General features: G+C 47.5%; 71 non-coding genes across 71 annotated transcripts; all 71 read left to right on the top strand.

Annotated features, from left to right (window-relative positions):
- Positions 1-111: 111 nt before the first annotated feature.
- Positions 112-183, top strand: Trnat-ugu (transfer RNA threonine (anticodon UGU)). The gene has a single exon. It is a non-coding gene; the product is annotated as a tRNA-Thr (tRNA).
- Positions 184-424: 241 nt separating this feature from the next.
- Positions 425-496, top strand: Trnat-ugu (transfer RNA threonine (anticodon UGU)). Its single transcript has one exon. It is a non-coding gene; the product is annotated as a tRNA-Thr (tRNA).
- A 241-nt stretch (positions 497-737) lies between these two features.
- On the top strand, positions 738-809 carry Trnat-ugu (transfer RNA threonine (anticodon UGU)). The gene has a single exon. It is a non-coding gene; the product is annotated as a tRNA-Thr (tRNA).
- Positions 810-1,050: 241 nt separating this feature from the next.
- On the top strand, positions 1,051-1,122 carry Trnat-ugu (transfer RNA threonine (anticodon UGU)). Its single transcript has one exon. It is a non-coding gene; the product is annotated as a tRNA-Thr (tRNA).
- A 241-nt stretch (positions 1,123-1,363) lies between these two features.
- On the top strand, positions 1,364-1,435 carry Trnat-ugu (transfer RNA threonine (anticodon UGU)). Its single transcript has one exon. It is a non-coding gene; the product is annotated as a tRNA-Thr (tRNA).
- A 241-nt stretch (positions 1,436-1,676) lies between these two features.
- Trnat-ugu (transfer RNA threonine (anticodon UGU)) lies at positions 1,677-1,748 on the top strand. Its single transcript has one exon. It is a non-coding gene; the product is annotated as a tRNA-Thr (tRNA).
- Positions 1,749-1,989: 241 nt separating this feature from the next.
- Trnat-ugu (transfer RNA threonine (anticodon UGU)) lies at positions 1,990-2,061 on the top strand. Its single transcript has one exon. It is a non-coding gene; the product is annotated as a tRNA-Thr (tRNA).
- A 241-nt stretch (positions 2,062-2,302) lies between these two features.
- Positions 2,303-2,374, top strand: Trnat-ugu (transfer RNA threonine (anticodon UGU)). Its single transcript has one exon. It is a non-coding gene; the product is annotated as a tRNA-Thr (tRNA).
- Positions 2,375-2,615: 241 nt separating this feature from the next.
- Positions 2,616-2,687, top strand: Trnat-ugu (transfer RNA threonine (anticodon UGU)). Its single transcript has one exon. It is a non-coding gene; the product is annotated as a tRNA-Thr (tRNA).
- A 241-nt stretch (positions 2,688-2,928) lies between these two features.
- Positions 2,929-3,000, top strand: Trnat-ugu (transfer RNA threonine (anticodon UGU)). Its single transcript has one exon. It is a non-coding gene; the product is annotated as a tRNA-Thr (tRNA).
- Positions 3,001-3,241: 241 nt separating this feature from the next.
- Positions 3,242-3,313, top strand: Trnat-ugu (transfer RNA threonine (anticodon UGU)). Its single transcript has one exon. It is a non-coding gene; the product is annotated as a tRNA-Thr (tRNA).
- A 241-nt stretch (positions 3,314-3,554) lies between these two features.
- Positions 3,555-3,626, top strand: Trnat-ugu (transfer RNA threonine (anticodon UGU)). The gene has a single exon. It is a non-coding gene; the product is annotated as a tRNA-Thr (tRNA).
- Positions 3,627-3,867: 241 nt separating this feature from the next.
- Trnat-ugu (transfer RNA threonine (anticodon UGU)) lies at positions 3,868-3,939 on the top strand. Its single transcript has one exon. It is a non-coding gene; the product is annotated as a tRNA-Thr (tRNA).
- A 241-nt stretch (positions 3,940-4,180) lies between these two features.
- On the top strand, positions 4,181-4,252 carry Trnat-ugu (transfer RNA threonine (anticodon UGU)). The gene has a single exon. It is a non-coding gene; the product is annotated as a tRNA-Thr (tRNA).
- Positions 4,253-4,493: 241 nt separating this feature from the next.
- Trnat-ugu (transfer RNA threonine (anticodon UGU)) lies at positions 4,494-4,565 on the top strand. Its single transcript has one exon. It is a non-coding gene; the product is annotated as a tRNA-Thr (tRNA).
- A 241-nt stretch (positions 4,566-4,806) lies between these two features.
- Trnat-ugu (transfer RNA threonine (anticodon UGU)) lies at positions 4,807-4,878 on the top strand. The gene has a single exon. It is a non-coding gene; the product is annotated as a tRNA-Thr (tRNA).
- Positions 4,879-5,119: 241 nt separating this feature from the next.
- On the top strand, positions 5,120-5,191 carry Trnat-ugu (transfer RNA threonine (anticodon UGU)). The gene has a single exon. It is a non-coding gene; the product is annotated as a tRNA-Thr (tRNA).
- A 241-nt stretch (positions 5,192-5,432) lies between these two features.
- On the top strand, positions 5,433-5,504 carry Trnat-ugu (transfer RNA threonine (anticodon UGU)). Its single transcript has one exon. It is a non-coding gene; the product is annotated as a tRNA-Thr (tRNA).
- A 241-nt stretch (positions 5,505-5,745) lies between these two features.
- Trnat-ugu (transfer RNA threonine (anticodon UGU)) lies at positions 5,746-5,817 on the top strand. The gene has a single exon. It is a non-coding gene; the product is annotated as a tRNA-Thr (tRNA).
- Positions 5,818-6,058: 241 nt separating this feature from the next.
- Trnat-ugu (transfer RNA threonine (anticodon UGU)) lies at positions 6,059-6,130 on the top strand. Its single transcript has one exon. It is a non-coding gene; the product is annotated as a tRNA-Thr (tRNA).
- Positions 6,131-6,371: 241 nt separating this feature from the next.
- On the top strand, positions 6,372-6,443 carry Trnat-ugu (transfer RNA threonine (anticodon UGU)). The gene has a single exon. It is a non-coding gene; the product is annotated as a tRNA-Thr (tRNA).
- A 241-nt stretch (positions 6,444-6,684) lies between these two features.
- On the top strand, positions 6,685-6,756 carry Trnat-ugu (transfer RNA threonine (anticodon UGU)). Its single transcript has one exon. It is a non-coding gene; the product is annotated as a tRNA-Thr (tRNA).
- Positions 6,757-6,997: 241 nt separating this feature from the next.
- Positions 6,998-7,069, top strand: Trnat-ugu (transfer RNA threonine (anticodon UGU)). The gene has a single exon. It is a non-coding gene; the product is annotated as a tRNA-Thr (tRNA).
- A 241-nt stretch (positions 7,070-7,310) lies between these two features.
- Trnat-ugu (transfer RNA threonine (anticodon UGU)) lies at positions 7,311-7,382 on the top strand. The gene has a single exon. It is a non-coding gene; the product is annotated as a tRNA-Thr (tRNA).
- A 241-nt stretch (positions 7,383-7,623) lies between these two features.
- On the top strand, positions 7,624-7,695 carry Trnat-ugu (transfer RNA threonine (anticodon UGU)). Its single transcript has one exon. It is a non-coding gene; the product is annotated as a tRNA-Thr (tRNA).
- A 241-nt stretch (positions 7,696-7,936) lies between these two features.
- On the top strand, positions 7,937-8,008 carry Trnat-ugu (transfer RNA threonine (anticodon UGU)). Its single transcript has one exon. It is a non-coding gene; the product is annotated as a tRNA-Thr (tRNA).
- Positions 8,009-8,249: 241 nt separating this feature from the next.
- On the top strand, positions 8,250-8,321 carry Trnat-ugu (transfer RNA threonine (anticodon UGU)). The gene has a single exon. It is a non-coding gene; the product is annotated as a tRNA-Thr (tRNA).
- Positions 8,322-8,562: 241 nt separating this feature from the next.
- Positions 8,563-8,634, top strand: Trnat-ugu (transfer RNA threonine (anticodon UGU)). The gene has a single exon. It is a non-coding gene; the product is annotated as a tRNA-Thr (tRNA).
- A 241-nt stretch (positions 8,635-8,875) lies between these two features.
- On the top strand, positions 8,876-8,947 carry Trnat-ugu (transfer RNA threonine (anticodon UGU)). Its single transcript has one exon. It is a non-coding gene; the product is annotated as a tRNA-Thr (tRNA).
- A 241-nt stretch (positions 8,948-9,188) lies between these two features.
- On the top strand, positions 9,189-9,260 carry Trnat-ugu (transfer RNA threonine (anticodon UGU)). Its single transcript has one exon. It is a non-coding gene; the product is annotated as a tRNA-Thr (tRNA).
- Positions 9,261-9,501: 241 nt separating this feature from the next.
- Trnat-ugu (transfer RNA threonine (anticodon UGU)) lies at positions 9,502-9,573 on the top strand. The gene has a single exon. It is a non-coding gene; the product is annotated as a tRNA-Thr (tRNA).
- Positions 9,574-9,814: 241 nt separating this feature from the next.
- Trnat-ugu (transfer RNA threonine (anticodon UGU)) lies at positions 9,815-9,886 on the top strand. Its single transcript has one exon. It is a non-coding gene; the product is annotated as a tRNA-Thr (tRNA).
- Positions 9,887-10,127: 241 nt separating this feature from the next.
- Positions 10,128-10,199, top strand: Trnat-ugu (transfer RNA threonine (anticodon UGU)). The gene has a single exon. It is a non-coding gene; the product is annotated as a tRNA-Thr (tRNA).
- Positions 10,200-10,440: 241 nt separating this feature from the next.
- On the top strand, positions 10,441-10,512 carry Trnat-ugu (transfer RNA threonine (anticodon UGU)). The gene has a single exon. It is a non-coding gene; the product is annotated as a tRNA-Thr (tRNA).
- A 241-nt stretch (positions 10,513-10,753) lies between these two features.
- Positions 10,754-10,825, top strand: Trnat-ugu (transfer RNA threonine (anticodon UGU)). The gene has a single exon. It is a non-coding gene; the product is annotated as a tRNA-Thr (tRNA).
- Positions 10,826-11,066: 241 nt separating this feature from the next.
- Trnat-ugu (transfer RNA threonine (anticodon UGU)) lies at positions 11,067-11,138 on the top strand. The gene has a single exon. It is a non-coding gene; the product is annotated as a tRNA-Thr (tRNA).
- A 241-nt stretch (positions 11,139-11,379) lies between these two features.
- Positions 11,380-11,451, top strand: Trnat-ugu (transfer RNA threonine (anticodon UGU)). Its single transcript has one exon. It is a non-coding gene; the product is annotated as a tRNA-Thr (tRNA).
- Positions 11,452-11,692: 241 nt separating this feature from the next.
- Positions 11,693-11,764, top strand: Trnat-ugu (transfer RNA threonine (anticodon UGU)). The gene has a single exon. It is a non-coding gene; the product is annotated as a tRNA-Thr (tRNA).
- A 241-nt stretch (positions 11,765-12,005) lies between these two features.
- On the top strand, positions 12,006-12,077 carry Trnat-ugu (transfer RNA threonine (anticodon UGU)). The gene has a single exon. It is a non-coding gene; the product is annotated as a tRNA-Thr (tRNA).
- A 241-nt stretch (positions 12,078-12,318) lies between these two features.
- Trnat-ugu (transfer RNA threonine (anticodon UGU)) lies at positions 12,319-12,390 on the top strand. Its single transcript has one exon. It is a non-coding gene; the product is annotated as a tRNA-Thr (tRNA).
- Positions 12,391-12,631: 241 nt separating this feature from the next.
- Trnat-ugu (transfer RNA threonine (anticodon UGU)) lies at positions 12,632-12,703 on the top strand. The gene has a single exon. It is a non-coding gene; the product is annotated as a tRNA-Thr (tRNA).
- Positions 12,704-12,944: 241 nt separating this feature from the next.
- On the top strand, positions 12,945-13,016 carry Trnat-ugu (transfer RNA threonine (anticodon UGU)). Its single transcript has one exon. It is a non-coding gene; the product is annotated as a tRNA-Thr (tRNA).
- A 241-nt stretch (positions 13,017-13,257) lies between these two features.
- On the top strand, positions 13,258-13,332 carry Trnat-ugu (transfer RNA threonine (anticodon UGU)). The gene has a single exon. It is a non-coding gene; the product is annotated as a tRNA-Thr (tRNA).
- A 238-nt stretch (positions 13,333-13,570) lies between these two features.
- Trnat-ugu (transfer RNA threonine (anticodon UGU)) lies at positions 13,571-13,642 on the top strand. Its single transcript has one exon. It is a non-coding gene; the product is annotated as a tRNA-Thr (tRNA).
- A 241-nt stretch (positions 13,643-13,883) lies between these two features.
- Positions 13,884-13,955, top strand: Trnat-ugu (transfer RNA threonine (anticodon UGU)). Its single transcript has one exon. It is a non-coding gene; the product is annotated as a tRNA-Thr (tRNA).
- Positions 13,956-14,196: 241 nt separating this feature from the next.
- On the top strand, positions 14,197-14,268 carry Trnat-ugu (transfer RNA threonine (anticodon UGU)). The gene has a single exon. It is a non-coding gene; the product is annotated as a tRNA-Thr (tRNA).
- A 241-nt stretch (positions 14,269-14,509) lies between these two features.
- Trnat-ugu (transfer RNA threonine (anticodon UGU)) lies at positions 14,510-14,581 on the top strand. The gene has a single exon. It is a non-coding gene; the product is annotated as a tRNA-Thr (tRNA).
- A 241-nt stretch (positions 14,582-14,822) lies between these two features.
- On the top strand, positions 14,823-14,894 carry Trnat-ugu (transfer RNA threonine (anticodon UGU)). The gene has a single exon. It is a non-coding gene; the product is annotated as a tRNA-Thr (tRNA).
- A 241-nt stretch (positions 14,895-15,135) lies between these two features.
- Positions 15,136-15,207, top strand: Trnat-ugu (transfer RNA threonine (anticodon UGU)). Its single transcript has one exon. It is a non-coding gene; the product is annotated as a tRNA-Thr (tRNA).
- A 241-nt stretch (positions 15,208-15,448) lies between these two features.
- Trnat-ugu (transfer RNA threonine (anticodon UGU)) lies at positions 15,449-15,520 on the top strand. Its single transcript has one exon. It is a non-coding gene; the product is annotated as a tRNA-Thr (tRNA).
- Positions 15,521-15,761: 241 nt separating this feature from the next.
- On the top strand, positions 15,762-15,833 carry Trnat-ugu (transfer RNA threonine (anticodon UGU)). The gene has a single exon. It is a non-coding gene; the product is annotated as a tRNA-Thr (tRNA).
- Positions 15,834-16,074: 241 nt separating this feature from the next.
- On the top strand, positions 16,075-16,146 carry Trnat-ugu (transfer RNA threonine (anticodon UGU)). Its single transcript has one exon. It is a non-coding gene; the product is annotated as a tRNA-Thr (tRNA).
- Positions 16,147-16,387: 241 nt separating this feature from the next.
- Trnat-ugu (transfer RNA threonine (anticodon UGU)) lies at positions 16,388-16,459 on the top strand. The gene has a single exon. It is a non-coding gene; the product is annotated as a tRNA-Thr (tRNA).
- Positions 16,460-16,700: 241 nt separating this feature from the next.
- Trnat-ugu (transfer RNA threonine (anticodon UGU)) lies at positions 16,701-16,774 on the top strand. The gene has a single exon. It is a non-coding gene; the product is annotated as a tRNA-Thr (tRNA).
- A 238-nt stretch (positions 16,775-17,012) lies between these two features.
- Positions 17,013-17,084, top strand: Trnat-ugu (transfer RNA threonine (anticodon UGU)). Its single transcript has one exon. It is a non-coding gene; the product is annotated as a tRNA-Thr (tRNA).
- Positions 17,085-17,325: 241 nt separating this feature from the next.
- Positions 17,326-17,397, top strand: Trnat-ugu (transfer RNA threonine (anticodon UGU)). Its single transcript has one exon. It is a non-coding gene; the product is annotated as a tRNA-Thr (tRNA).
- Positions 17,398-17,638: 241 nt separating this feature from the next.
- Positions 17,639-17,710, top strand: Trnat-ugu (transfer RNA threonine (anticodon UGU)). The gene has a single exon. It is a non-coding gene; the product is annotated as a tRNA-Thr (tRNA).
- A 241-nt stretch (positions 17,711-17,951) lies between these two features.
- On the top strand, positions 17,952-18,023 carry Trnat-ugu (transfer RNA threonine (anticodon UGU)). Its single transcript has one exon. It is a non-coding gene; the product is annotated as a tRNA-Thr (tRNA).
- Positions 18,024-18,264: 241 nt separating this feature from the next.
- Positions 18,265-18,336, top strand: Trnat-ugu (transfer RNA threonine (anticodon UGU)). The gene has a single exon. It is a non-coding gene; the product is annotated as a tRNA-Thr (tRNA).
- Positions 18,337-18,577: 241 nt separating this feature from the next.
- Positions 18,578-18,649, top strand: Trnat-ugu (transfer RNA threonine (anticodon UGU)). The gene has a single exon. It is a non-coding gene; the product is annotated as a tRNA-Thr (tRNA).
- Positions 18,650-18,890: 241 nt separating this feature from the next.
- Trnat-ugu (transfer RNA threonine (anticodon UGU)) lies at positions 18,891-18,962 on the top strand. The gene has a single exon. It is a non-coding gene; the product is annotated as a tRNA-Thr (tRNA).
- A 241-nt stretch (positions 18,963-19,203) lies between these two features.
- Positions 19,204-19,275, top strand: Trnat-ugu (transfer RNA threonine (anticodon UGU)). Its single transcript has one exon. It is a non-coding gene; the product is annotated as a tRNA-Thr (tRNA).
- Positions 19,276-19,516: 241 nt separating this feature from the next.
- On the top strand, positions 19,517-19,588 carry Trnat-ugu (transfer RNA threonine (anticodon UGU)). Its single transcript has one exon. It is a non-coding gene; the product is annotated as a tRNA-Thr (tRNA).
- A 241-nt stretch (positions 19,589-19,829) lies between these two features.
- Trnat-ugu (transfer RNA threonine (anticodon UGU)) lies at positions 19,830-19,901 on the top strand. The gene has a single exon. It is a non-coding gene; the product is annotated as a tRNA-Thr (tRNA).
- A 241-nt stretch (positions 19,902-20,142) lies between these two features.
- Trnat-ugu (transfer RNA threonine (anticodon UGU)) lies at positions 20,143-20,214 on the top strand. The gene has a single exon. It is a non-coding gene; the product is annotated as a tRNA-Thr (tRNA).
- A 241-nt stretch (positions 20,215-20,455) lies between these two features.
- Trnat-ugu (transfer RNA threonine (anticodon UGU)) lies at positions 20,456-20,527 on the top strand. Its single transcript has one exon. It is a non-coding gene; the product is annotated as a tRNA-Thr (tRNA).
- Positions 20,528-20,768: 241 nt separating this feature from the next.
- Positions 20,769-20,840, top strand: Trnat-ugu (transfer RNA threonine (anticodon UGU)). The gene has a single exon. It is a non-coding gene; the product is annotated as a tRNA-Thr (tRNA).
- Positions 20,841-21,081: 241 nt separating this feature from the next.
- Trnat-ugu (transfer RNA threonine (anticodon UGU)) lies at positions 21,082-21,153 on the top strand. Its single transcript has one exon. It is a non-coding gene; the product is annotated as a tRNA-Thr (tRNA).
- Positions 21,154-21,394: 241 nt separating this feature from the next.
- Positions 21,395-21,466, top strand: Trnat-ugu (transfer RNA threonine (anticodon UGU)). The gene has a single exon. It is a non-coding gene; the product is annotated as a tRNA-Thr (tRNA).
- Positions 21,467-21,707: 241 nt separating this feature from the next.
- On the top strand, positions 21,708-21,779 carry Trnat-ugu (transfer RNA threonine (anticodon UGU)). Its single transcript has one exon. It is a non-coding gene; the product is annotated as a tRNA-Thr (tRNA).
- A 241-nt stretch (positions 21,780-22,020) lies between these two features.
- On the top strand, positions 22,021-22,092 carry Trnat-ugu (transfer RNA threonine (anticodon UGU)). Its single transcript has one exon. It is a non-coding gene; the product is annotated as a tRNA-Thr (tRNA).
- Positions 22,093-22,115: the final 23 nt, after the last annotated feature.

The raw sequence follows: 22,115 nt of genomic DNA, 5'->3' as shown, positions 1-22,115 counted from the left end.
GGACCTCAGTGGTCGCGAATTGTTGTGCCAGAGTAACTCTTTGTACGCATTTTATAAGCTCTGAATTGTATTTCTCTTGAACACTGTGGCAAAGAAGCGTGTGCTGCAACAGCCTCCTTAGCTCAGGGGCAGAGCACTGGTCTTGTAAACCAGGGGTCGTGAGTTCGATTCTCACAGGGGGCAGCACAATTTTAAATGGGCCAATATAATCCTTTGAACCGAAAATTTCAAAATAGCGTGTCTTTTCGGGCCTGAGCCAAGATCACAGATGACGATAGACGAAAGACGGCAGCACCCAGTCAGTCTTCGCTGTGGACCTCAGTGGTCGCGAATTGTTGTGCCAGAGTAACTCTTTGTATGCATTTTATAAGCTCTGAATTGTATTTCTCTTGAACACTGTGGCAAAGAAGCCTGTGCTGCAACAGCCTCCTTAGCTCAGGGGCAGAGCACTGGTCTTGTAAACCAGGGGTCGTGAGTTCGATTCTCACAGGGCGCAGCACAATTTTAAATGGGCCAATATAATCCTTTGAACCGAAAATTTCAAAATAGCGTGTCTTTTCGGGCCTGAGCCAAGATCACAGATGACGATAGACGAAAGACGGCAGCACCCAGTCAGTCTTCGCTGTGGACCTCAGTGGTCGCGAATTGTTGTGCCAGAGTAACTCTTTGTACGCATTTTATAAGCTCTGAATTGTATTTCTCTTGAACACTGTGGCAAAGAAGCGTGTGCTGCAACAGCCTCCTTAGCTCAGGGGCAGAGCACTGGTCTTGTAAACCAGGGGTCGTGAGTTCGATTCTCACAGGGGGCAGCACAATTTTAAATGGGCCAATATAATCCTTTGAACCGAAAATTTCAAAATAGCGTGTCTTTTCGGGCCTGAGCCAAGATCACAGATGACGATAGACGAAAGACGGCAGCACCCAGTCAGTCTTCGCTGTGGACCTCAGTGGTCGCGAATTGTTGTGCCAGAGTAACCCTTTGTACGCATTTTATAAGCTCTGAATTGTATTTCTCTTGAACACTGTGGCAAAGAAGCGTGTGCTGCAACAGCCTCCTTAGCTCAGGGGCAGAGCACTGGTTTTGTAAACCAGGGGTCGTGAGTTCGATTCTCACAGGGGGCAGCACAATTTTAAATGGGCCAATATAATCCTTTGAACCGAAAATTTCAAAATAGCGTGTCTTTTCGGGCCTGAGCCAAGATCACAGATGACGATAGACGAAAGACGGCAGCACCCAGTCAGTCTTCGCTGTGGACCTCAGTGGTCGCGAATTGTTGTGCCAGAGTAACTCTTTGTACGCATTTTATAAGCTCTGAATTGTATTTCTCTTGAACACTGTGGCAAAGAAGCGTGTGCTGCAACAGCCTCCTTAGCTCAGGGGCAGAGCACTGGTCTTGTAAACCAGGGGTCGTGAGTTCGATTCTCACAGGGGGCAGCACAATTTTAAATGGGCCAATATAATCCTTTGAACCGAAAATTTCAAAATAGCGTGTCTTTTCGGGCCTGAGCCAAGATCACAGATGACGATAGACGAAAGACGGCAGCACCCAGTCAGTCTTCGCTGTGGACCTCAGTGGTCGCGAATTGTTGTGCCAGAGTAACTCTTTGTACGCATTTTATAAGCTCTGAATTGTATTTCTCTTGAACACTGTGGCAAAGAAGCGTGTGCTGCAACAGCCTCCTTAGCTCAGGGGCAGAGCACTGGTCTTGTAAACCAGGGGTCGTGAGTTCGATTCTCACAGGGGGCAGCACAATTTTAAATGGGCCAATATAATCCTTTGAACCGAAAATTTCAAAATAGCGTGTCTTTTCGGGCCTGAGCCAAGATCACAGATGACGATAGACGAAAGACGGCAGCACCCAGTCAGTCTTCGCTGTGGACCTCAGTGGTCGCGAATTGTTGTGCCAGAGTAACTCTTTGTATGCATTTTATAAGCTCTGAATTGTATTTCTCTTGAACACTGTGGCAAAGAAGCGTGTGCTGCAACAGCCTCCTTAGCTCAGGGGCAGAGCACTGGTCTTGTAAACCAGGGGTCGTGAGTTCGATTCTCACAGGGGGCAGCACAATTTTAAATGGGCCAATATAATCCTTTGAACCGAAAATTTCAAAATAGCGTGTCTTTTCGGGCCTGAGCCAAGATCACAGATGACGATAGACGAAAGACGGCAGCACCCAGTCAGTCTTCGCTGTGGACCTCAGTGGTCGCGAATTGTTGTGCCAGAGTAACTCTTTGTACGCATTTTATAAGCTCTGAATTGTATTTCTCTTGAACACTGTGGCAAAGAAGCGTGTGCTGCAACAGCCTCCTTAGCTCAGGGGCAGAGCACTGGTCTTGTAAACCAGGGGTCGTGAGTTCGATTCTCACAGGGGGCAGCACAATTTTAAATGGGCCAATATAATCCTTTGAACCGAAAATTTCAAAATAGCGTGTCTTTTCGGGCCTGAGCCAAGATCACAGATGACGATAGACGAAAGACGGCAGCACCCAGTCAGTCTTCGCTGTGGACCTCAGTGGTCGCGAATTGTTGTGCCAGAGTAACTCTTTGTACGCATTTTATAAGCTCTGAATTGTATTTCTCTTGAACACTGTGGCAAAGAAGCGTGTGCTGCAACAGCCTCCTTAGCTCAGGGGCAGAGCACTGGTCTTGTAAACCAGGGGTCGTGAGTTCGATTCTCACAGGGGGCAGCACAATTTTAAATGGGCCAATATAATCCTTTGAACCGAAAATTTCAAAATAGCGTGTCTTTTCGGGCCTGAGCCAAGATCACAGATGACGATAGACGAAAGACGGCAGCACCCAGTCAGTCTTCGCTGTGGACCTCAGTGGTCGCGAATTGTTGTGCCAGAGTAACTCTTTGTACGCATTTTATAAGCTCTGAATTGTATTTCTCTTGAACACTGTGGCAAAGAAGCGTGTGCTGCAACAGCCTCCTTAGCTCAGGGGCACAGCACTGGTCTTGTAAACCAGGGGTCGTGAGTTCGATTCTCACAGGGGGCAGCACAATTTTAAATGGGCCAATATAATCCTTTGAACCGAAAATTTCAAAATAGCGTGTCTTTTCGGGCCTGAGCCAAGATCACAGATGACGATAGACGAAAGACGGCAGCACCCAGTCAGTCTTCGCTGTGGACCTCAGTGGTCGCGAATTGTTGTGCCAGAGTAACTCTTTGTACGCATTTTATAAGCTCTGAATTGTATTTTTCTTGAACACTGTGGCAAAGAAGCGTGTGCTGCAACAGCCTCCTTAGCTCAGGGGCAGAGCAATGGTCTTGTAAACCAGGGGTCGTGAGTTCGATTCTCACAGGGGGCAGCACAATTTTAAATGGGCCAATATAATCCTTTGAACCGAAAATTTCAAAATAGCGTGTCTTTTCGGGCCTGAGCCAAGATCACAGATGACGATAGACGAAAGACGGCAGCACCCAGTCAGTCTTCGCTGTGGACCTCAGTGGTCGCGAATTGTTGTGCCAGAGTAACTCTTTGTACGCATTTTATAAGCTCTGAATTGTATTTCTCTTTAACACTGTGGCAAAGAAGCGTGTGCTGCAACAGCCTCCTTAGCTCAGGGGCAGAGCACTGGTCTTGTAAACCAGGGGTCGTGAGTTCGATTCTCACAGGGGGCAGCACAAATTTAAATGGGCCAATATAATCCTTTGAACCGAAAATTTCAAAATAGCGTGTCTTTTCGGGCCTGAGCCAAGATCACAGATGACGATAGACGAAAGACGGCAGCACCCAGTCAGTCTTCGCTGTGGACCTCAGTGGTCGCGAATTGTTGTGCCAGAGTAACTCTTTGTACGCATTTTATAAGCTCTGAATTGTATTTCTCTTGAACACTGTGGCAAAGAAGCGTGTGCTGCAACAGCCTCCTTAGCTCAGGGGCAGAGCACTGGTCTTGTAAACCAGGGGTCGTGAGTTCGATTCTCACAGGGGGCAGCACAATTTTAAATGGGCCAATATAATCCTTTGAACCGAAAATTTCAAAATAGCGTGTCTTTTCGGGCCTGAGCCAAGATCACAGATGACGATAGACGAAAGACGGCAGCACCCAGTCAGTCTTCGCTGTGGACCTCAGTGGTCGCGAATTGTTGTGCCAGAGTAACTCTTTGTACGCATTTTATAAGCTCTGAATTGTATTTCTCTTGAACACTGTGGCAAAGAAGCGTGTGCTGCAACAGCCTCCTTAGCTCAGGGGCAGAGCACTGGTCTTGTAAACCAGGGGTCGTGAGTTCGATTCTCACAGGGGGCAGCACAATTTTAAATGGGCCAATATAATCCTTTGAACCGAAAATTTCAAAATAGCGTGTCTTTTCGGGCCTGAGCCAAGATCACAGATGACGATAGACGAAAGACGGCAGCACCCAGTCAGTCTTCGCTGTGGACCTCAGTGGTCGCGAATTGTTGTGCCAGAGTAACTCTTTGTACGCATTTTATAAGCTCTGAATTGTATTTCTCTTGAACACTGTGACAAAGAAGCGTGTGCTGCAACAGCCTCCTTAGCTCAGGGGCAGAGCACTGGTCTTGTAAACCAGGGGTCGTGAGTTCGATTCTCACAGGGGGCAGCACAATTTTAAATGGGCCAATATAATCCTTTGAACCGAAAATTTCAAAATAGCGTGTCTTTTCGGGCCTGAGCCAAGATCACAGATGACGATAGACGAAAGACGGCAGCACCCAGTCAGTCTTCGCTGTGGACCTCAGTGGTCGCGAATTGTTGTGCCAGAGTAACTCTTTGTACGCATTTTATAAGCTCTGAATTGTATTTCTCTTGAACACTGTGGCAAAGAAGCGTGTGCTGCAACAGCCTCCTTAGCTCAGGGGCAGAGCACTGGTCTTGTAAACCAGGGGTCGTGAGTTCGATTCTCACAGGGGGCAGCACAATTTTAAATGGGCCAATATAATCCTTTGAACCGAAAATTTCAAAATAGCGTGTCTTTTCGGGCCTGAGCCAAGATCACAGATGACGATAGACGAAAGACGGCAGCACCCAGTCAGTCTTCGCTGTGGACCTCAGTGGTCGCGAATTGTTGTGCCAGAGTAACTCTTTGTACGCATTTTATAAGCTCTGAATTGTATTTCTCTTGAACACTGTGGCAAAGAAGCATGTGTTGCAACAGCCTCCTTAGCTCAGGGGCAGAGCACTGGTCTTGTAAACCAGCGGTCGTGAGTTCGATTCTCACAGGGGGCAGCACAATTTTAAATGGGCCAATATAATCCTTTGAACCGAAAATTTCAAAATAGCGTGTCTTTTCGGGCCTGAGCCAAGATCACAGATGACAATAGACGAAAGACGGCAGCACCCAGTCAGTCTTCGCTGTGGACCTCAGTGGTCGCGAATTGTTGTGCCAGAGTAACTCTTTGTACGCATTTTATAAGCTCTGAATTGTATTTCTCTTGAACACTGTGGCAAAGAAGCGTGTGCTGCAACAGCCTCCTTAGCTCAGGGGCAGAGCACTGGTCTTGTAAACCAGGGGTCGTGAGTTCGATTCTCACAGGGGGCAGCACAATTTTAAATGGGCCAATATAATCCTTTGAACCGAAAATTTCAAAATAGCGTGTCTTTTCGGGCCTGAGCCAAGATCACAGATGACGATAGACGAAAGACGGCAGCACCCAGTCAGTCTTCGCTGTGGACCTCAGTGGTCGCGAATTGTTGTGCCAGAGTAACTCTTTGTACGCATTTTATAAGCTCTGAATTGTATTTCTCTTGAACACTGTGGCAAAGAAGCGTGTGCTGCAACAGCCTCCTTAGCTCAGGGGCAGAGCACTGGTCTTGTAAACCAGGGGTCGTGAGTTCGATTCTCACAGGGGGCAGCACAATTTTAAATGGGCCAATATAATCCTTTGAACCGAAAATTTCAAAATAGCGTGTCTTTTCGGGACTGAGCCAAGATCACAGATGACGATAGACGAAAGACGGCAGCACCCAGTCAGTCTTCGCTGTGGACCTCAGTGGTCGCGAATTGTTGTGCCAGAGTAACTCTTTGTAAGCATTTTATAAGCTCTGAATTGTATTTCTCTTGAACACTGTGGCAAAGAAGCGTGTGCTGCAACAGCCTCCTTAGCTCAGGGGCAGAGCACTGGTCTTGTAAACCAGGGGTCGTGAGTTCGATTCTCACAGGGGGCAGCACAATTTTAAATGGGCCAATATAATCCTTTGAACCGAAAATTTCAAAATAGCGTGTCTTTTCTGGCCTGAGCCAAGATCACAGATGACGATAGACGAAAGACGGCAGCACCCAGTCAGTCTTCGCTGTGGACCTCAGTGGTCGCGAATTGTTGTGCCAGAGTAACTCTTTGTACGCATTTTATAAGCTCTGAATTGTATTTCTCTTGAACACTGTGGCAAAGAAGCGTGTGCTGCAACAGCCTCCTTAGCTCAGGGGCAGAGCACTGGTCTTGTAAACCAGGGGTCGTGAGTTCGATTCTCACAGGGGGCAGCACAATTTTAAATGGGCCAATATAATCCTTTGAACCGAAAATTTCAAAATAGCGTGTCTTTTCAGGCCTGAGCCAAGATCACAGATGACGATAGACGAAAGACGGCAGCACCCAGTCAGTCTTCGCTGTGGACCTCAGTGGTCGCGAATTGTTGTGCCAGAGTAACTCTTTGTACGCATTTTATAAGCTCTGAATTGTATTTCTCTTGAACACTGTGGCAAAGAAGCGTGTGCTGCAACAGCCTCCTTAGCTCAGGGGCAGAGCACTGGTCTTGTAAACCAGGGGTCGTGAGTTCGATTCTCACAGGGGGCAGCACAATTTTAAATGGGCCAATATAATCCTTTGAACCGAAAATTTCAAAATAGCGTGTCTTTTCGGGCCTGAGCCAAGATCACAGATGACGATAGACGAAAGACGGCAGCACCCAGTCAGTCTTCGCTGTGGACCTCAGTGGTCGCGAATTGTTGTGCCAGAGTAACTCTTTGTACGCATTTCATAAGCTCTGAATTGTATTTCTCTTGAACACTGTGGCAAAGAAGCGTGTGCTGCAACAGCCTCCTTAGCTCAGGGGCAGAGCACTGGTCTTGTAAACCAGGGTTCGTGCGTTCGATTCTCACAGGGGGCAGCACAATTTTAAATGGGCCAATATAATCCTTTGAACCGAAAATTTCAAAATAGCGTGTCTTTTCGGGCCTGAGCCAAGATCACAGATGACGATAGACGAAAGACGGCAGCACCCAGTCAGTCTTCGCTGTGGACCTCAGTGGTCGCGAATTGTTGTGCCAGAGTAACTCTTTGTATGCATTTTATAAGCTCTGAATTGTATTTCTCTTGAACACTGTGGCAAAGAAGCGTGTGCTGCAACAGCCTCCTTAGCTCAGGGGCAGAGCACTGGTCTTGTAAACCAGGGGTCGTGAGTTCGATTCTCACAGGGGGCAGCACAATTTTAAATGGGCCAATATAATCCTTTGAACCGAAAATTTCAAAATAGCGTGTCTTTTCGGGCCTGAGCCAAGATCACAGATGACGATAGACGAAAGACGGCAGCACCCAGTCAGTCTTCGCTGTGGACCTCAGTGGTCGCGAATTGTTGTGCCAGAGTAACTCTTTGTACGCATTTTATAAGCTCTGAATTGTATTTCTCTTGAACACTGTGGCAAAGAAGCGTGTGCTGCAACAGCCTCCTTAGCTCAGGGGCAGAGCACTGGTCTTGTAAACCAGGGGTCGTGAGTTCGATTCTCACAGGGGGCAGCACAATTTTAAATGGGCCAATATAATCCTTTGAACCGAAAATTTCAAAATAGCGTGTCTTTTCGGGCCTGAGCCAAGATCACAGATGACGATAGACGAAAGACGGCAGCACCCAGTCAGTCTTCGCTGTGGACCTCAGTGGTCGCGAATTGTTGTGCCAGAGTAACTCTTTGTACGCATTTTATAAGCTCTGAATTGTATTTCTCTTGAACACTGTGGCAAAGAAGCGTGTGCTGCAACAGCCTCCTTAGCTCAGGGGCAGAGCACTGGTCTTGTAAACCAGGGGTCGTGAGTTCGATTCTCACAGGGGGCAGCACAATTTTAAATGGGCCAATATAATCCTTTGAACCGAAAATTTCAAAATAGCGTGTCTTTTCGGGCCTGAGCCAAGATCACAGATGACGATAGACGAAAGACGGCAGCACCCAGTCAGTCTTCGCTGTGGACCTCAGTGGTCGCGAATTGTTGTGCCAGAGTAACTCTTTGTACGCATTTTATAAGCTCTGAATTGTATTTCTCTTGAACACTGTGGCAAAGAAGCGTGTGCTGCAACAGCCTCCTTAGCTCAGGGGCAGAGCACTGGTCTTGTAAACCAGGGGTCGTGAGTTCGATTCTCACAGGGGGCAGCACAATTTTAAATGGGCCAATATAATCCTTTGAACCGAAAATTTCAAAATAGCGTGTCTTTTCGGGCCTGAGCCAAGATCACAGATGACGATAGACGAAAGACGGCAGCACCCAGTCAGTCTTCGCTGTGGACCTCAGTGGTCGCGAATTGTTGTGCCAGAGTAACTCTTTGTACGCATTTTATAAGCTCTGAATTGTATTTCTCTTGAACACTGTGGCAAAGAAGCGTGTGCTGCAACAGCCTCCTTAGCTCAGGGGCAGAGCACTGGTCTTGTAAACCAGGGGTCGTGAGTTCGATTCTCACAGGGGGCAGCACAATTTTAAATGGGCCAATATAATCCTTTGAACCGAAAATTTCAAAATAGCGTGTCTTTTCGGGCCTGAGCCAAGATCACAGATGACGATAGACGAAAGACGGCAGCACCCAGTCAGTCTTCGCTGTGGACCTCAGTGGTCGCGAATTGTTGTGCCAGAGTAACTCTTTGTACGCATTTTATAAGCTCTGAATTGTATTTCTCTTGAACACTGTGGCAAAGAAACATGTGCTGCAACAGCCTCCTTAGCTCAGGGGCAGAGCACTGGTCTTGTAAACCAGCGGTCGTGAGTTCGATTCTCACAGGGGGCAGCACAATTTTAAATGGGCCAATATAATCCTTTGAACCGAAAATTTCAAAATAGCGTGTCTTTTCGGGCCTGAGCCAAGATCACAGATGACGATAGACGAAAGACGGCAGCACCCAGTCAGTCTTCGCTGTGGACCTCAGTGGTCGCGAATTGTTGTGCCAGAGTAACTCTTTGTACGCATTTTATAAGCTCTGAATTGTATTTCTCTTGAACACTGTGGCAAAGAAGCGTGTGCTGCAACAGCCTCCTTAGCTCAGGGGCAGAGCACTGGTCTTGTAAACCAGGGGTCGTGAGTTCGATTCTCACAGGGGGCAGCCCAATTTTAAATGGGCCAAAATAATCCTTTGAACCGAAAATTTCAAAATAGCGTGTCTTTTCGGGCCTGAGCCAAGATCACAGATGACGATAGACGAAAGACGGCAGCACCCAGTCAGTCTTCGCTGTGGACCTCAGTGGTCGCGAATTGTTGTGCCAGAGTAACTCTTTGTACGCATTTTATAAGCTCTGAATTGTATTTCTCTTGAACACTGTGGCAAAGAAGCGTGTGCTGCAACAGCCTCCTTAGCTCAGGGGCAGAGCACTGGTCTTGTAAACCAGGGGTCGTGAGTTCGATTCTCACAGGGGGCAGCACAATTTTAAATGGGCCAATATAATCCTTTGAACCGAAAATTTCAAAATAGCGTGTCTTTTCGGGCCTGAGCCAAGATCACAGATGACGATAGACGAAAGACGGCAGCACCCAGTCAGTCTTCGCTGTGGACCTCAGTGGTCGCGAATTGTTGTGCCAGAGTAACTCTTTGTAAGCATTTTATAAGCTCTGAATTGTATTTCTCTTGAACACTGTGGCAAAGAAGCGTGTGCTGCAACAGCCTCCTTAGCTCAGGGGCAGAGCACTGGTCTTGTAAACCAGGGGTCGTGAGTTCGATTCTCACAGGGGGCAGCACAATTTTAAATGGGCCAATATAATCCTTTGAACCGAAAATTTCAAAATAGCGTGTCTTTTCGGGCCTGAGCCAAGATCACAGATGACGATAGACGAAAGACGGCAGCACCCAGTCAGTCTTCGCTGTGGACCTCAGTGGTCGCGAATTGTTGTGCCAGAGTAACTCTTTGTACGCATTTTATAAGCTCTGAATTGTATTTCTCTTGAACACTGTGGCAAAGAAGCGTGTGCTGCAACAGCCTCCTTAGCTCAAGGGCAGAGCACTGGTCTTGTAAACCAGGGGTCGTGAGTTCGATTCTCACAGGGGGCAGCACAATTTTAAATGGGCCAATATAATCCTTTGAACCGAAAATTTCAAAATAGCGTGTCTTTTCGGGCCTGAGCCAAGATCACAGATGACGATAGACGAAAGACGGCAGCACCCAGTCAGTCTTCGCTGTGGACCTCAGTGGTCGCGAATTGTTGTGCCAGAGTAACTCTTTGTACGCATTTTATAAGCTCTGAATTGTATTTCTCTTGAACACTGTGGCAAAGAAGCGTGTGCTGCAACAGCCTCCTTAGCTCAGGGGCAGAGCACTGGTCTTGTAAACCAGGGGTCGTGAGTTCGATTCTCACAGGGGGCAGCACAATTTTAAATGGGCCAATATAATCCTTTGAACCGAAAATTTCAAAATAGCGTGTCTTTTCGGGCCTGAGCCAAGATCACAGATGACGATAGACGAAAGACGGCAGCACCCAGTCAGTCTTCGCTGTGGACCTCAGTGGTCGCGAATTGTTGTGCCAGAGTAACTCTTTGTACGCATTTTATAAGCTCTGAATTGTATTTCTCTTGAACACTGTGGCAAAGAAGCGTGTGCTGCAACAGCCTCCTTAGCTCAGGGGCAGAGCACTGGTCTTGTAAACCAGGGGTCGTGAGTTCGATTCTCACAGGGGGCAGCACAATTTTAAATGGGCCAATATAATCCTTTGAACCGAAAATTTCAAAATAGCGTGTCTTTTCGGGCCTGAGCCAAGATCACAGATGACGATAGACGAAAGACGGCAGCACCCAGTCAGTCTTCGCTGTGGACCTCAGTGGTCGCGAATTGTTGTGCCAGAGTAACTCTTTGTACGCATTTTATAAGCTCTGAATTGTATTTCTCTTGAACACTGTGGCAAAGAAGCGTGTGCTGCAACAGCCTCCTTAGCTTAGGGGCAGAGCACTGGTCTTGTAAACCAGGGGTCGTGAGTTCGATTCTCACAGGGGGCAGCACAATTTTAAATGGGCCAATATAATCCTTTGAACCGAAAATTTCAAAATAGCGTGTCTTTTCGGGCCTGAGCCAAGATCACAGATGACGATAGACGAAAGACGGCAGCACCCAGTCAGTCTTCGCTGTGGACCTCAGTGGTCGCGAATTGTTGTGCCAGAGTAACTCTTTGTACGCATTTTATAAGCTCTGAATTGTATTTCTCTTGAACACTGTGGCAAAGAAGCGTGTGCTGCAACAGCCTACTTAGCTCAGGGGCAGAGCACTGGTCTTGTAAACCAGGGGTCGTGAGTTCGATTCTCACAGGGGGCAGCACAATTTTAAATGGGCCAATATAATCCTTTGAACCGAAAATTTCAAAATAGCGTGTCTTTTCGGGCCTGAGCCAAGATCACAGATGATGATAGACGAAAGACGGCAGCACCCAGTCAGTCTTCGCTGTGGACCTCAGTGGTCGCGAATTGTTGTGCCAGAGTAACTCTTTGTACGCATTTTATAAGCTCTGAATTGTATTTCTCTTGAACACTGTGGCAAAGAAGCGTGTGCTGCAACAGCCTCCTTAGCTCAGGGGCAGAGCACTGGTCTTGTAAACCAGGGGTCGTGAGTTCGATTCTCACAGGGGGCAGCACAATTTTAAATGGGCCAATATAATCCTTTGAACCGAAAATTTCAAAATAGCGTGTCTTTTCGGGCCTGAGCCAAGATCACAGATGACGATAGACGAAAGACGGCAGCACCCAGTCAGTCTTCGCTGTGGACCTCAGTGGTCGCGAATTGTTGTGCCAGAGTAACTCTTTGTACGCATTTTATAAGCTCTGAATTGTATTTCTCTTGAACACTGTGGCAAAGAAGCGTGTGCTGCAACAGACTCCTTAGCTCAGGGGCAGATCACTGGTCTTGTAAACCAGGGGTCGTGAGTTCGATTCTCACAGGGGGCAGCACAATTTTAAATGGGCCAATATAATCCTTTGAACCGAAAATTTCAAAATAGCGTGTCTTTTCGGGCCTGAGCCAAGATCACAGATGACGATAGACGAAAGACGGCAGCACCCAGTCAGTCTTCGCTGTGGACCTCAGTGGTCGCGAATTGTTGTGCCAGAGTAACTCTTTGTACGCATTTTATAAGCTCTGAATTGTATTTCTCTTGAACACTGTGGCAAAGAAGCGTGTGCTGCAACAGCCTCCTTAGCTCAGGGGCAGAGCACTGGTCTTGTAAACCAGGGGTCGTGAGTTCGATTCTCACAGGGGGCAGCACAATTTTAAATGGGCCAATATAATCCTTTGAACCGAAAATTTCAAAATAGCGTGTCTTTTCGGGCCTGAGCCAAGATCACAGATGACGATAGACGAAAGACGGCAGCACCCAGTCAGTCTTCGCTGTGGACCTCAGTGGTCGCGAATTGTTGTGCCAGAGTAACTCTTTGTACGCATTTTATAAGCTCTGAATTGTATTTCTCTTGAACACTGTGGCAAAGAAGCGTGTGCTGCAACAGACTCCTTAGCTCAGGGGCAGAGCACTGGTCTTGTAAACCAGGGGTCGTGAGTTCGATTCTCACAGGGGGCAGCACAATTTTAAATGGGCCAATATCATCCTTTGAACCGAAAATTTCAAAATAGCGTGTCTTTTCGGGCCTGAGCCAAGATCACAGATGACGATAGACGAAAGACGGCAGCACCCAGTCAGTCTTCGCTGTGGACCTCAGTGGTCGCGAATTGTTGTGCCAGAGTAACTCTTTGTACGCATTTTATAAGCTCTGAATTGTATTTCTCTTGAACAATGTGGCAAAGAAGCGTGTGCTGCAACAGCCTCCTTAGCTCAGGGGCAGAGCACTGGTCTTGTAAACCAGGGGACGTGAGTTCGATTCTCACAGGGGGCAGCACAATTTTAAATGGGCCAATATAATCCTTTGAACCGAAAATTTCAAAATAGCGTGTCTTTTCGGGCCTGAGCCAAGATCACAGATGACGATAGACGAAAGACGGCAGCACCCAGTCAGTCTTCGCTGTGGACCTCAGTGGTCGCGAATTGTTGTGCCAGAGTAACTCTTTGTACGCATTTTATAAGCTCTGAATTGTATTTCTCTTGAACACTGTGGCAAAGAAGCGTGTGCTGCAACAGCCTCCTTAGCTCAGGGGCAGAGCACTGGTCTTGTAAACCAGGGGTCGTGAGTTCGATTCTCACAGGGGGGAGCACAATTTTAAATGGGCCAATATAATCCTTTGAACCGAAAATTTCAAAATAGCTTGTCTTTTCGGGCCTGAGCCAAGATCACAGATGACGATAGACGAAAGACGGCAGCACCCAGTCAGGCTTCGCTGTGGACCTCAGTGGTCGCGAATTGTTGTGCCAGAGTAACTCTTTGTACGCATTTTATAAGCTCTGAATTGTATTTCTCTTGAACACTGTGGCAAAGAAGAGTGTGCTGCAACAGCCTCCTTAGCTCAGGGGCAGAGCACTGGTCTTGTAAACCAGGGGTCGTGAGTTCGATTCTCACAGGGGGCAGCTTAATTTTAAATGGGCCAATATAATCCTTTGAACCGAAAATTTCAAAATAGCGTGTCTTTTCGGGCCTGAGCCAAGATCACAGATGACGATAGACGAAAGACGGCAGCACCCAGTCAGTCTTCGCTGTGGACCTCAGTGGTCGCGAATTGTTGTGCCAGAGTAACTCTTTGTACGCATTTTATAAGCTCTGAATTGTATTTCTCTTGAACACTGTGGCAAAGAAGCGTGTGCTGCAACAGCCTCCTTAGCTCAGGGGCAGAGAACTGGTCTTGTAAACCAGGGGTCGTGAGTTCGATTCTCACAGGGGGCAGCACAATTTTAAATGGGCCAATATAATCCTTTGAACCGAAAATTTCAAAATAGCGTGTCTTTTCGGGCCTGAGCCAAGATCACAGATGACGATAGACGAAAGACGGCAGCACCCAGTCAGTCTTCGCTGTGGACCTCAGTGGTCGCGAATTGTTGTGCCAGAGTAACTCTTTGTACGCATTTTATAAGCTCTGAATTGTATTTCTCTTGAACACTGTGGCAAAGAAGCGTGTGCTGCAACAGCCTCCTTAGCTCAGGGGCAGAGCACTGGTCTTGTAAACCAGGGGTCGTGAGTTCGATTCTCACAGGGGGCAGCACAATTTTAAATGGGCCAATATAATCCTTTGAACCGAAAATTTCAAAATAGCGTGTCTTTTCGGGCCTGAGCCAAGATCACAGATGACGATAGACGAAAGACGGCAGCACCCAGTCAGTCTTCGCTGTGGACCTCAGTGGTCGCGAATTGTTGTGCCAGAGTAACTTTTTGTACGCATTTTATAAGCTCTGAATTGTATTTCTCTTGAACACTGTGGCAAAGAAGCATGTGCTGCAACAGCCTCCTTAGCTCAGGGGCAGAGCACTGGTCTTGTAAACCGGGGGTCGTGAGTTCGATTCTCACAGGGGGCAGCACAATTTTAAATGGGCCAATATAATCCTTTGAACCGAAAATTTCAAAATAGCGTGTCTTTTCGGGCCTGAGCCAAGATCACAGATGACGATAGACGAAAGACGGCAGCACCCAGTCAGTCTTCGCTGTGGACCTCAGTGGTCGCGAATTGTTGTGCCAGAGTAACTCTTTGTACGCATTTTATAAGCTCTGAATTGTATTTCTCTTGAACACTGTGGCAAAGAAGCGTGTGCTGCAACAGCCTCCTTAGCTCAGGGGCAGAGCACTGGTCTTGTAAACCAGGGGTCGTGAGTTCGATTCTCACAGGGGGCAGCACAATTTTAAATGGGCCAATATAATCCTTTGAACCGAAAATTTCAAAATAGCGTGTCTTTTCGGGCCTGAGCCAAGATCACAGATGACGATAGACGAAAGACGGCAGCACCCAGTCAGTCTTCGCTGTGGACCTCAGTGGTCGCGAATTGTTGTGCCAGAGTAACTCTTTGTACGCATTTTATAAGCTCTGAATTGTATTTCTGTTGAACACTGTGGCAAAGAAGCGTGTGCTGCAACAGCCTCCTTAGCTCAGGGGCAGAGCACTGGTCTTGTAAACCAGGGGTCGTGAGTTCGATTCTCACAGAGGGCAGCACAATTTTAAATGGGCCAATATAATCCTTTGAACCGAAAATTTCAAAATAGCGTGTCTTTTCGGGCCTGAGCCAAGATCACAGATGACGATAGACGAAAGACGGCAGCACCCAGTCAGTCTTCGCTGTGGACCTCAGTGGTCGCGAATTGTTGTGCCAGAGTAACTCTTTGTACGCATTTTATAAGCTCTGAATTGTATTTCTCTTGAACACTGTGGCAAAGAAGCATGTGCTGCAACAGCCTCCTTAGCTCAGGGGCAGAGCACTGGTCTTGTAAACCAGGGGTCGTGAGTTCGATTCTCACAGGGGGCAGCACAATTTTAAATGGGCCAATATAATCCTTTGAACCGAAAATTTCAAAATAGCGTGTCTTTTCGGGCCTGAGCCAAGATCACAGATGACGATAGACGAAAGACGGCAGCACCCAGTCAGTCTTCGCTGTGGACCTCAGTGGTCGCGAATTGTTGTGCCAGAGTAACTCTTTGTACGCATTTTATAAGCTCTGAATTGTATTTCTCTTGAACACTGTGGCAAAGAAGCGTGTGCTGCAACAGCCTCCTTAGCTCAGGGGCAGAGCACTGGTCTTGTAAACCAGGGGTCGTGAGTTCGGTTCTCACAGGGGGCAGCACAATTTTAAATGGGCCAATATAATCCTTTGAACCGAAAATTTCAAAATAGCGTGTCTCTTCGGGCCTGAGCCAAGATCACAGATGACGATAGACGAAAGACGGCAGCACCCAGTCAGTCTTCGCTGTGGACCTCAGTGGTCACGAATTGTTGTGCCAGAGTAACTCTTTGTACGCATTTTATAAGCTCTGAATTGTATTTCTCTTGAACACTGTGGCAAAGAAGCGTGTGCTGCAACAGCCTCCTTAGCTCAGGGGCAGAGCACTGGTCTTGTAAACCAGGGGTCGTGAGGTCGATTCTCACAGGGGGCAGCACAATTTTAAATGGGCCAATATAATCCTTTGAACCGAAAATTTCAAAATAGCGTGTCTTTTCGGGCCTGAGCCAAGATCACAGATGACGATAGACGAAAGACGGCAGCACCCAGTCAGTCTTCGCTGTGGACCTCAGTGGTCGCGAATTGTTGTGCCAGAGTAACTCTTTGTACGCATTTTATAAGCTCTGAACTGTATTTCTCTTGAACACTGTGGCAAAGAAGCGTGTGCTGCAACAGCCTCCTTAGCTCAGGGGCAGAGCACTGGTCTTGTAAACCAGGGGTCGTGAGTTCGATTCTCACAGGGGGCAGCACAATTTTAAATGGGCCAATATAATCCTTTGAACCGAAAATTTCAAAATAGCGTGTCTTTTCGGGCCTGAGCCAAGATCACAGATGACGATAGACGAAAGACGGCAGCACCCAGTCAGTCTTCGCTGTGGACCTCAGTGGTCGCGAATTGTTGTGCCAGAGTAACTCTTTGTACGCATTTTATAAGCTCTGAATTGTATTTCTCTTGAACACTGTGGCAAAGAAGCGTGTGCTGCAACAGCCTCCTTAGCTCAGGGGCAGAGCACTGGTCTTGTAAACCAGGGGTCGTGAGGTCGATTCTCACAGGGGCAGCACAATTTTAAATGGGCCAATATAATCCTTTGAACCGAAAATTTCAAAATAGCCTGTCTTTTCGGGCCTGAGCCAAGATCACAGATGACGATAGACGAAAGACGGCAGCACCCAGTCAGTCTTCGCTGTGGACCTCAGTGGTCGCGAATTGTTGTGCCAGAGTAACTCTTTGTACGCATTTTATAAGCACTGAATTGTATTTCTCTTGAACACTGTGGCAAAGAAGTGTGTGCTGCAACAGCCTCCTTAGCTCAGGGGCAGAGCACTGGTCTTGTAAACCAGGGGTCGTGAGTTCGATTTTCACAGGGGGCAGCACAATTTTAAATGGGCCAATATAATCCTTTGAACCGAAAATTTCAAAATAGCGTGTCTTTTCGGGCCTGAGCCAAGATCACAGATGACGATAGACGAAAGACGGCAGCACCCAGTCAGTCTTCGCTGTGGACCTCAGTGGTCGCGAATTGTTGTGCCAGAGTAACTCTTTGTACGCATTTTATAAGCTCTGAATTGTATTTCTCTTGAACACTGTGGCAAAGAAGGGTGTGCTGCAACAGCCTCTTTAGCTCAGGGGCAGAGCACTGGTCTTGTAAACCAGGGGTCGTGAGTTCGATTCTCACAGGGGGCAGCACAATTTTAAATGGGCCAATATAATCCTTTGAACCGAAAATTTCAAAATAGCGTGTCTTTTCGGGCCTGAGCCAAGATCACAGATGACGATAGACGAAAGACGGCAGCACCCAGTCAGTCTTCGCTGTGGACCTCAGTGGTCGCGAATTGTTGTGCCAGAGTAACTCTTTGTACGCATTTTATAAGCTCTGAATTGTATTTCTCTTGAACACTGTGGCAAAGAAGCGTGTGCTGCAACAGCCTCCTTAGCTCAGGGGCAGAGCACTGGTCTTGTAAACCAGGGGTCGTGAGTTCGATTCTCACAGGGGGCAGCACAATTTTAAATGGGCCAATATAATCCTTTGAACCGAAAATTTCAAAATAGCGTGTCTTTTCGGGCCTGAGCCAAGATCACAGATGACGATAGACGAAAGACGGCAGCACCCAGTCAGTCTTCGCTGTGGACCTCAGTGGTCGCGAATTGTTGTGCCAGAGTAACTCTTTGTACGCATTTTATAAGCTCTGAATTGTATTTCTCTTGAACACTGTGGCAAAGAAGCGTGTGCTGCAACAGCCTCCTTAGCTCAGGGGCAGAGCACTGGTCTTGTAAACCAGGGGTCGTGAGTTCGATTCTCACAGGGGGCAGCACAATTTTAAATGGGCCAATATAATCCTTTGAACCGAAAATTTCAAAATAGCGTGTCTTTTCGGGCCTGAGCCAAGATCACAGATGACGATAGACGAAAGACGGCAGCACCCAGTCAGTCTTCGCTGTGGACCTCAGTGGTCGCGAATTGTTGTGCCAGAGTAACTCTTTGTACGCATTTTATAAGCTCTGAATTGTATTTCTCTTGAACACTGTGGCAAAGAAGCGTGTGCTGCAACAGCCTCCTTAGCTCAGGGGCACAGCACTGGTCTTGTAAACCAGGGGTCGTGAGTTCGATTCTCACAGAGGGCAGCACAATTTTAAATGGGCCAATATAATCCTTTGAACCGAAAATTTCAAAATAGCGTGTCTTTTCGGGCCTGAGCCAAGATCACAGATGACGATAGACGAAAGACGGCAGCACCCAGTCAGTCTTCGCTGTGGACCTCAGTGGTCGCGAATTGTTGTGCCAGAGTAACTCTTTGTACGCATTTTATAAGCTCTGAATTGTATTTCTCTTGAACACTGTGGCAAAGAAGCGTGTGCTGCAACAGCCTCCTTAGCTCAGGGGCAGAGCACTGGTCTTGTAAACCAGGGGTCGTGATTTCGATTCTCACAGGGGGCAGCACAATTTTAAATGGGCCAATATAATCCTTTGAACCGAAAATTTCAAAATAGCGTGTCTTTTCGGGCCTGAGCCAAGATCACAGATGACGATAGACGAAAGACGGCAGCACCCAGTCAGTCTTCGCTGTGGACCTCAGTGGTCGCGAATTGTTGTGCCAGAGTAACTCTTTGTACGCATTTTATAAGCTCTGAATTGTATTTCTCTTGAACACTGTGGCAAAGAAGCGTGTGCTGCAACAGCCTCCTTAGCTCAGGGGCAGAGCACTGGTCTTGTAAACCAGGGGTCGTGAGTTCGATTTTCACAGGGGGCAGCACAATTTTAAATGGGCCAATATAATCCTTTGAACCGAAAATTTCAAAATAGCGTGTCTTTTCGGGCCTGAGCCAAGATCACAGATGACGATAGACGAAAGACGGCAGCACCCAGTCAGTCTTCGCTGTGGACCTCAGTGGTCGCGAATTGTTGTGCCAGAGTAACTCTTTGTACGCATTTTATAAGCTCTGAATTGTATTTCTCTTGAACACTGTGGCAAAGAAGGGTGTGCTGCAACAGCCTCTTTAGCTCAGGGGCAGAGCACTGGTCTTGTAAACCAGGGGTCGTGAGTTCGATTCTCACAGGGGGCAGCACAATTTTAAATGGGCCAATATAATCCTTTGAACCGAAAATTTCAAAATAGCGTGTCTTTTCGGGCCTGAGCCAAGATCACAGATGACGATAGACGAAAGACGGCAGCACCCAGTCAGTCTTCGCTGTGGACCTCAGTGGTCGCGAATTGTTGTGCCAGAGTAACTCTTTGTACGCATTTTATAAGCTCTGAATTGTATTTCTCTTGAACACTGTGGCAAAGAAGCGTGTGCTGCAACAGCCTCCTTAGCTCAGGGGCAGAGCACTGGTCTTGTAAACCAGGGGTCGTGAGTTCGATTCTCACAGGGGGCAGCACAATTTTAAATGGGCCAATATAATCCTTTGAACCGAAAATTTCAAAATAGCGTGTCTTTTCGGGCCTGAGCCAAGATCACAGATGACGATAGACGAAAGACGGCAGCACCCAGTCAGTCTTCGCTGTGGACCTCAGTGGTCGCGAATTGTTGTGCCAGAGTAACTCTTTGTACGCATTTTATAAGCTCTGAATTGTATTTCTCTTGAACACTGTGGCAAAGAAGCGTGTGCTGCAACAGCCTCCTTAGCTCAGGGGCAGAGCACTGGTCTTGTAAACCAGGGGTCGTGAGTTCGATTCTCACAGGGGGCAGCACAATTTTAAATGGGCCAATATAATCCTTTGAACCGAAAATTTCAAAATAGCGTGTCTTTTCGGGCCTGAGCCAAGATCACAGATGACGATAGACGAAAGACGGCAGCACCCAGTCAGTCTTCGCTGTGGACCTCAGTGGTCGCGAATTGTTGTGCCAGAGTAACTCTTTGTACGCATTTTATAAGCTCTGAATTGTATTTCTCTTGAACACTGTGGCAAAGAAGCGTGTGCTGCAACAGCCTCCTTAGCTCAGGGGCACAGCACTGGTCTTGTAAACCAGGGGTCGTGAGTTCGATTCTCACAGAGGGCAGCACAATTTTAAATGGGCCAATATAATCCTTTGAACCGAAAATTTCAAAATAGCGTGTCTTTTCGGGCCTGAGCCAAGATCACAGATGACGATAGACGAAAGACGGCAGCACCCAGTCAGTCTTCGCTGTGGACCTCAGTGGTCGCGAATTGTTGTGCCAGAGTAACTCTTTGTACGCATTTTATAAGCTCTGAATTGTATTTCTCTTGAACACTGTGGCAAAGAAGCGTGTGCTGCAACAGCCTCCTTAGCTCAGGGGCAGAGCACTGGTCTTGTAAACCAGGGGTCGTGATTTCGATTCTCACAGGGGGCAGCACAATTTTAAATGGGCCAATATAATCCTTTGAACCGAAAATTTCAAAATAGCGTGTCTTTTCGGGCCTGAGCCAAGATCACAGATGACGATAGACGAAAGACGGCAGCACCCAGTCAGTCTTCGCTGTGGACCTCAGTGGTCGCGAATTGTTGTGCCAGAGTAACTCTTTGTACGCATTTTATAAGCTCTGAATTGTATTTCTCTTGAACACTGTGGCAAAGAAGCGTGTGCTGCAACAGCCTCCTTAGCTCAGGGGCAGAGCACTGGTCTTGTAAACCAGGGGTCGTGAGTTCGATTCTCACAGGGGGCAGCACAATTTTAAATGGGCCAATATAATCCTTTGAACCGAAAATTTCAAAATAGCGTGTCTTTTCGGGCCTGAGCCAAGATCACAGATGACGATAGACGAAAGACGGCAGCACCCAGTCAGTCTTCGCTGTGGACCTCAGTGGTCGCGAATTGTTGTGCCAGAGTAACTCTTTGTACGCATTTTATAAGCTCTGAATTGTATTTCTCTTGAACACTGTGGCAAAGAAGCGTGTGCTGCAACAGCCTCCTTAGCTCAGGGGCAGAGCACTGGTCTTGTAAACCAGGGGTCGTGAGGTCGATTCTCACAGGGGGCAGCACAATTTTAAATGGGCCAATATAATCCTTTGAACCGAAAATTTCAAAATAGCGTGTCTTTTCGGGCCTGAGCCAAGATCACAGATGACGATAGACGAAAGACGGCAGCACCCAGTCAGTCTTCGCTGTGGACCTCAGTGGTCGCGAATTGTTGTGCCAGAGTAACTCTTTGTACGCATTTTATAAGCTCTGAATTGTATTTCTCTTGAACACTGTGGCAAAGAAGCGTGTGCTGCAACAGCCGCTTTAGCTCAGGGGCAGAGCACTGGTCTTGTAAACCAGGGGTCGTGAGTTCGATTCTCACAGGGGGCAGCACAATTTCAAATGGGCCAATATAATCCTTTGAACCGAAAATTTCAAAATAGCGTGTCTTTTCGGGCCTGAGCCAAGATCACAGATGACGATAGACGAAAGACGGCAGCACCCAGTCAGTCTTCGCTGTGGACCTCAGTGGTCGCGAATTGTTGTGCCAGAGTAACTCTTTGTACGCATTTTATAAGCTCTGAATTGTATTTCTCTTGAACACTGTGGCAAAGAAGCGTGTGCTGCAACAGCCTCCTTAGCTCAGGGGCAGAGCACTGGTCTTGTAAACCAGGGGTCGTGAGTTCGATTCTCACAGGGGGCAGCACAATTTTAAATGGGAAAATATAATCCTTTGAACCGAAAATTTCAAAATAGCGTGTCTTTTCGGGCCTGAGCCAAGATCACAGATGACGATAGACGAAAGACGGCAGCACCCAGTCAGTCTTCGCTGTGGACCTCAGTGGTCGCGAATTGTTGTGCCAGAGTAACTCTTTGTACGCATTTTATAAGCTCTGAATTGTATTTCTCTTGAACACTGTGGCAAAGAAGCGTGTGCTGCAACAGCCTCCTTAGCTCAGGGGCAGAGCACTGGTCTTGTAAACCAGGGGTCGTGAGTTCGATTCTCACAGGGGGCAGCACAATTTTAAATGGGCCAATA

The sequence above is a fragment of the Schistocerca gregaria genome, chromosome 1 (genome assembly GCF_023897955.1).
Source record: "Schistocerca gregaria isolate iqSchGreg1 chromosome 1, iqSchGreg1.2, whole genome shotgun sequence".
Taxonomy (NCBI): Eukaryota; Metazoa; Arthropoda; class Insecta; order Orthoptera; family Acrididae; genus Schistocerca; species Schistocerca gregaria.
Note: the sequence above shows the minus strand (reverse complement) of the source record. Positions and strands in the feature narration are given on the sequence as shown.